The 6,967-nt window shown below is 42.6% G+C and overlaps 1 pseudogene; it reads left to right on the forward strand.

Annotated features, from left to right (window-relative positions):
• The first annotated feature begins 1,878 nt into the window (after positions 1-1,878).
• On the forward strand, positions 1,879-3,761 carry LOC110288683 (igE-binding protein pseudogene; annotated as a pseudogene).
• Positions 3,762-6,967: the final 3,206 nt, after the last annotated feature.

The following is a 6,967-nucleotide window of genomic DNA, read 5'->3' on the forward strand; positions in this document are numbered from 1 at the left end:
CAACTTCTTGACAAAGTTTGGGACAAATAGATGATTTGAACTAATGGGTACAAATTGATAAAATTATGAATGAAAATAAAAATAGTAAAAAAAAAAAAATATATATATATAGGAAATTCAGATAATCATTAGCACATACCCATTAGTAGCTCAAGCAGGTAATGTGTTGAGTAAAGGGAATACTCATTCATTGTTGGAAGTATTACAAATATGTACAGCTAATACAGAATGTAGTATGGCACTTTCATAGGAATCTGAAAATGTATCTACTTCAAGAATAGCCTATACAACTCTTGGGCATATATCCAAATGACAATATGTCTTAGTACAGAGATACATGCTAAACAATATTCATTTAAATTCTATTTATATTAGCAAGAAAATGGAAACAGACCATATGAATGTCATCAGATAAAAAGATATTGAAAATGGCTGTTTTAAGTGGAACATTACTCAGCAGAAAACATGAAAATATAAATTCTCAGGTAAAAAATAAAGCTAGAAAAAATGATACTGAGATATAATTCACAGCCAGAAAAGAAAATATGGCATTTACTCACATAAATATGGATGTTACATTTGTACTCTTTGATAAGCATGCTAAAGTCCAAATATACATATCAAGGTAGGAATTTGGATAGGGATTGAATATATGTAGGAAACAGAAGTAGAATTGATAATTATGGATACATGAAGGCAGGGCTAGTGTTGTGTTAGAATCACAGTCCAGACAGAGCTCACTAGACCAATACAGTTGCACGTTGGATTTATTGTGGGGGAAAAGGGCAAATGTGGAAACAAAGACAAATGGGGAACAGAGAGAGAAGTTAGGTTCGAAGGGTCTGTCTTTTATTTGAGTTGTGATGTAGCTGCTCACAGGTAAAGGTGGGTCATGAGCCAAGTTGAATCTGGGAATATATGGTAGTTGCCTTGGGAATAGATGCATGGATCCCTGTCACCTCTGTGAGATGTCACTGAGTTCAGAGATGATCTGCCATGCTGGTTCCTTATACCAACAGCTACCATGAAAAAAAAAAAAAACTGCAATTGGAAAGATGGGGCAAACTGTGGTTAGGGAGGTAATGTAAGAAGGAAGAGCTAATACTAAGGGACATTTCAAATGTTGTAAGGAAACCTCCTGCTGTAAAAGCATCCTAATTAAATACATATATGAACATAATCTAAATAGAATCTTCAACTAGTTGGAGAGAAAGGCCCAACAAGATATTTCTTATCATTAAATGAGTGTCCTAGTTTAGGAATGATTACATGCTATTGAGATATTGGTCAAGATGGAAACCCCTAAAGAAGTCAGGATATTAACAAGGCTATGGGTTCACTCATGCCAGAAGAGAGGAAACAGAAACTAAGGGGAATACCTAAAATATCCCATCTATTGAGCAAAGATAAATTTACAAATCAGCATATGAAGCTATAATAACTACAAAACAATAACAACAGCAACAACAACAAAAAAAAACCTGATGGTTAAATCCCAGTTTCCAAAGTACTGTCAACAAAAGGTCAATGTAGAACCACTAGAGCCCAAGTATACTACTACAGCAAGCCCAATGTATCTCAATGTGGAGAGCTGCAATAACATTCGCCATCACAAGATGGCACCGGCTTCCACTGTGCCAGCTCGACCTCTTCTCAGGAAACAAGTTGTGTGCACATGTGCAAGAGTGTGTTCACGCCAAGTCTTTGCCCACCCCGGGGTATGCCAATGAGATCATAGGTAAGCGACCAATCAGGCGTGGACGCGCCACACTAGGGTGTTTTTAAGCAGCCCCCTTTTGGGGCTCTGTGTCTTCAAGATGCTATAAACACTTTGCTGCAGAAGGATTCTGGTGTTCTTTGTGCGTTCTTGCTGGCGAGATGATAGCACAGGACATTTGGAGCCGAAAACCCGGGAATGCCTCACAATTGCCGGCGCCGCTCCGGGAGAGGATTCAGAACTACAGGTCGAGGTAAGCTCTGAGAGGCATGTTTGGTCTTGACCTTTCTCCTCCACTAGAGGGAGCAATTGAAGCCTTTGTGATCGTTCTTGTGGCGCTCATCCTTTCCTTTTGATTTTGTATTGTTTTCACCAATGGCATTGTTAATTATCAACCGCTGCCAGGCACAGTCAGACGGACATAGATAAGCCATGGTGCCTCTCCTGTATTTAAGTTCCTCCTGTAGATAAAGGAGCAGTATGGGGGCTTCACAATCAATAGTCACAGCACTACAGTCTCTCTTAAAACAACGCAACTTGAAAGTCTCAGCAAAAACTCTATATTGCTCTGTTAGGGAGGTGGATCACATAGCGCCATGGTACACATGCTCCGGATCCCTGACACTTGCTTCCTGGGAAAAGTTAAGAGGGGATTTGGTCAGAGAACAACAGCATGGGAAATTGAAGGCAGGGACTATGCTGCTTTGGAAACTCATAAAATCATGCCGAGAGGCTGAGAGATGCCGCCCATCAGTGAAGGCAGGACAGGGAGTGTTGGAGGAGGTTCAGGACAGCATGTCCCTGAAACAGAGCGGGGTGAGAGATTGGATCTATGAAGAAAAAGGGTGCACCTAATAAAAAAGGCCCTTCCGCGGACCTTGGATCCGAGGAAGTGAGAGTCAGGGGAAAGGGCGCCCCGGGAGAGAAAAATGAAAGAAAAGGAGAAACCGCCAAAAGGAAAGAGCCTTTACCCAGTAAAAGAACTTGAGGCTCTGGGACTTGATAGCTCAGATTCAGATACTGGACTCAGTCCCTCAGAGGAGGAGGATTTAGAGGAAGAAGCAGCCCGCTATGAGGAAGAGAGGTACCATCCAGATGAAAGGCAGGTGAAGAAATCAGAGAAAAAACTAAAAGTTACTGGGGGCACAGGGCAGGCCACCTCTCGGCTTTTTGGTCCTAGTACTCCTCCACCTTATGTGGAAATTTTCTATTCTGATTCTTTCCTCTCTAGAGAGGAACAAAAAAACTACATCAGGCATTTCTGGTCTTTGAAGGTGCTGAGGAAGGACGTGTACATGCGCCTGTGGAGTACATTCAGATAAAGGAACTTGCCGAGTCTGTACGGAATTATGGAGTCAGTGCTAACTTTACCTTATCTCAAGTTGAAAGACTTGCAACCTTGGCCTTGACCCCAGGAGACTGGCAGACAACAACGAAGGCAGCCCTCACTAGCATGGGTCAATATATGGAATGGAAAGCCTTATGGTATGATGTCTCCCAAGCACAAGCTAAGATTAATGCTGCTGCGGAGGGAGATCAGAGAAACTGGACATTTGATTTATTGACAGGACAGGGACAATATGCCACCAATCAGACAATTTATAATTGGGGAGCATATGCTCAGATCTCAGCTGCCGCCATTAAGGCCTGGAAGGCACTTTCTAAAAAGGGAGAATCCGGGGGACATTTAACAAAGATCATCCAAGGTCCCCAGGAGCCTTTCTCAGACTTTGTAGCTAGAATGACTGAAGCAGCAGGGAGAATTTTTGGTGAACCTGAGCAAGCCATGCCATTAATAGAACAGCTCGTTTATGAACAAGCTACACAAGAATGCAGAGCAGCAATTACACCTAGAAAGAGTAAGGGATTACAGGACTGGTTAAGGGTGTGTCATGAGCTTGGAGGCCCCTTAACTAATGCAGGGCTAGTGGCCACCATTCTGCAAGGACAGATACATCCAGCCACTTCAGACCTAAAGGTCTGCTACAACTGTGGCAAACCCGGACACTTAAAGAAGGATTGTCGTGCCCTTAACAAGAAATGAGCTCCTGGCATTTGCACAAAATGTGGAAAGGGTTACCATTGGGCTGACGAATGTCACTCTGTTAGGGATATCAAAGGAAGATTGCTGCAGCCAGGACAGCCAGGAGAAAATGAGAACAGCTCAAAAAACGGGCATCAGGGCCCCAGGTCTCAGGACCCCAAAACATATGGGACTCCAATGAACAAAAGCCAGATGCCTCTGTCCATAGAGCAACACAGGGCTCAGCAGGGTTGGACCTGCATTCCACCACCCGATTCATGCTGATGCCACAGATGGGTATACAACCCATACCTACAGACTTCAAGGGACCCCTACCAGCAGGAAGTATGGGACTGATTCTTGGCCGTTCTTCTTTGACAATGAAAGGACTTGTTGTTCACCCTGGAGTTGTAGATCAGGATCATGAAGGAGAACTTCAGGTTCTCTGCTCCAGACCTCAGGGTGTTTTTTCCGTTTCACCAGGAGACGGGATTGCTCAACTAGTAGTCCTGCCAAGTTTACATGATCAATTTCCCTCTTCTGGCCTCCCTTGAGGAACCAGGAAGTTTGGCTCCTCTGGAAATGATTCAGCCTATCTGGTCATGAATCTTGATTCCAGACCATCCTTGGAATTACTAATAGAAGGAAAAACTTTCAAAGGCATTTTAGATACAGGGGTGGACAAAAGCATTGTCTCTTCCCATTGGTGGCCAAAATCTTGGCCTGTAACAGAATCATCCCATTCCCTACAGGGATTAGGGTATGAAGCCAGCCCCACAATTAGTTCACGTTCCTTGAATTGACAAGCCCCTGAAGGACAATCTGGCAGTTTTATTCCTTATGTTCTCCCTCTCCCTGTTAATCTATGGGGAAGAGACATATTACAGGCCCTAGGTTTGGTTCTATCCAATGAATATTCACTGCCAGCTACCCAAATGATGAAGAAAATGGGATATAAAGAAGGCAAAGGACTTGGAAAGAAGGAGCAGGGCCAACTTGAGCCTGTCCCGCAGGAAGGCAATGAAGGAAGAAAGGGCTTGGGTTTTTCCTAGGGGCTGTTGGGGGTGCTATACCCATACCTTGGCTCACAGAGGAAGCCATATGGATTCCTCAATGGCCTCTATCCTCTGAAAAATTGGAAGCTGCCACTAAGTTGGTTAATGAACAATTGCAGCTTGGTCACTTAGAACCCTCTACTTCACCATGGAATACTCCTATTTTTGTGATAAAGAAAAAAATCGGGAAAATGGAGACTTCTCCACGATTTGAGAGCCATTAATGCACAAATGCATTTATTTGGCTCAGTTCAACGAGGGCTACCTTTGCTCTCCGATTTACCTAAGCAATGGAAGATAATAATTATAGATATTAAGAATTGTTTCTTTTCCATCCCCTTGTGCCCACAAGACAGACAGAGGTTTGCATTTACTATACCAGCTATTAATCATCTTGAACCAGATAAGAGATTTCAGTGGAAGGTTCTGCCTCAAGGCATGGCCAATAGCCCCACTATGTGCCAATTATATGTGCAATTAGCCCTTGAACCTATAAGAAACCATTTTTCTTCCCTACTTTTGATCCATTATATGGACGATGTCCTCATGTGCCATAAAGATTTAACAATACTACAGATTTCATATCCAACTTTAATTAAAACATTGGGGCAGTAGGGATTACAAGTTGCTGCAGAAAAGGTTCAAATTGCAGAAATTGGCTTATTTTTGGGATGGATCATTTATCCTGAAAAAATAGTTCCTCAGAAATTAGAGATTCACAGAGATCATTTACATACCTTAAATGATTTCCAAAAATTATTGGGAGATATAAATTGGCTGAGACCATTTTTAAAGATTTCCTCTGCTGAGTTAAAACTCTTATTTGATATTTTGGAAGGGGACCCTCATATCTCCTCTCCGAGAGCATTGACACTGGCTGCAAGCCAGGCCTTACAAGTTGTAGAAAATGCCTTACAGGGTGCTCAATTACAGCGCATTGATGAAACCAAGCCTTTTGATTTATGTGTTTTTAAAACTGTACAACTACCAACAGCTGTCTTGTGGCAAAATGGGCCTTTATTGTGGATCCATCCCAATGCATCTCCTGCTAAGATTATTGATTGGTATCCCGATGCGGTTGCTCAGCTTGCACTCTGAGGGTTGAAAGCAGCTATTACTCATTTTGGAAAAGAACCCAATTTTTTGATAGTACCATACACAGCTATTCAAGTTCAAACATTAGCTACTACCTCAAATGCTTGGGCAGTGTTAGTTACTTCTTTTTCTGGACAGATTGATAATCACTATCCAAAACATCCGATTCTGCAATTTGCCTTAAGCCAAGCCATTGTGTTCCCACACATAATGCCTAAGGAACTGCTTGTTGATGGGGTTGTAGTGTATACAAATGGATCAAAAACTGGTAAAGGTGCTTATGTGGTAGATGGTAAGGTGGTAACCAAACAATATGATGATAGCTCTCCCCAAGTGATAGAGTGTTTGGTGGTTCTGGAGGTCCTCGAGGCTTTCCCGGGCCTGCTTAACATTGTATCAGATTCCTCCTATGTGGTTAATGCAGTTAAGGTTCTTGAGGTGGCTGGATTAATCAAGCCTTCCAGCAAACTCGCTCAAATTTTTCAACAAATTCAATCTACCTTTCTTGGCAGGAGATCCCCTGTATTTATAACACATATTAGAGCTCACTCGGGCCTTCCTGGTCCAATGTCCCGCGGAAATGACCTAGCGGACCAAGCTACAAGAGTGATTGCAGTTGCCTTGTCCCCCCAATTAGATGTAGCAAAAGAATTTCACAGAAAATTTCATGTGACAGCTGAAACTTTACGCTGCCAATTTGCTCTGACTAGAAAAGAAGCTAGGGAGATAGTTACTCAATGTCAAAATTGTTGCCAATTTTTGCCTGTACCTCCATGTGGGAGATAACCCACGGGGAGTCCAACTGCTGCAGGTCTGGCAAATGGATGTTACTCATATTCCTTCCTTTGGAAGACTTCAGTATCTACATGTTTCTATTGATACATGCTCTGGCATCATGTTTGCTACACCTCTAACAGGAGAAAAGGCCTCCCATGTAATTCAACATTGCCTCGAGGCGTGGAGTGCTTGGGGAAAACCCAAACTCCTCAAGACAGACAATGGACCAGCTTATACTTCTCAAAAATTTCAACAGTTCTGCCGCCAGATGGATGTGACTCATCTTACTGGTCTCCTGTA

Source organism: Mus caroli, unplaced genomic scaffold, assembly GCF_978045245.1.
Source record: "Mus caroli unplaced genomic scaffold, Mus_caroli_1 scaffold_9, whole genome shotgun sequence".
NCBI lineage: Eukaryota > Metazoa > Chordata > Mammalia > Rodentia > Muridae > Mus > Mus caroli.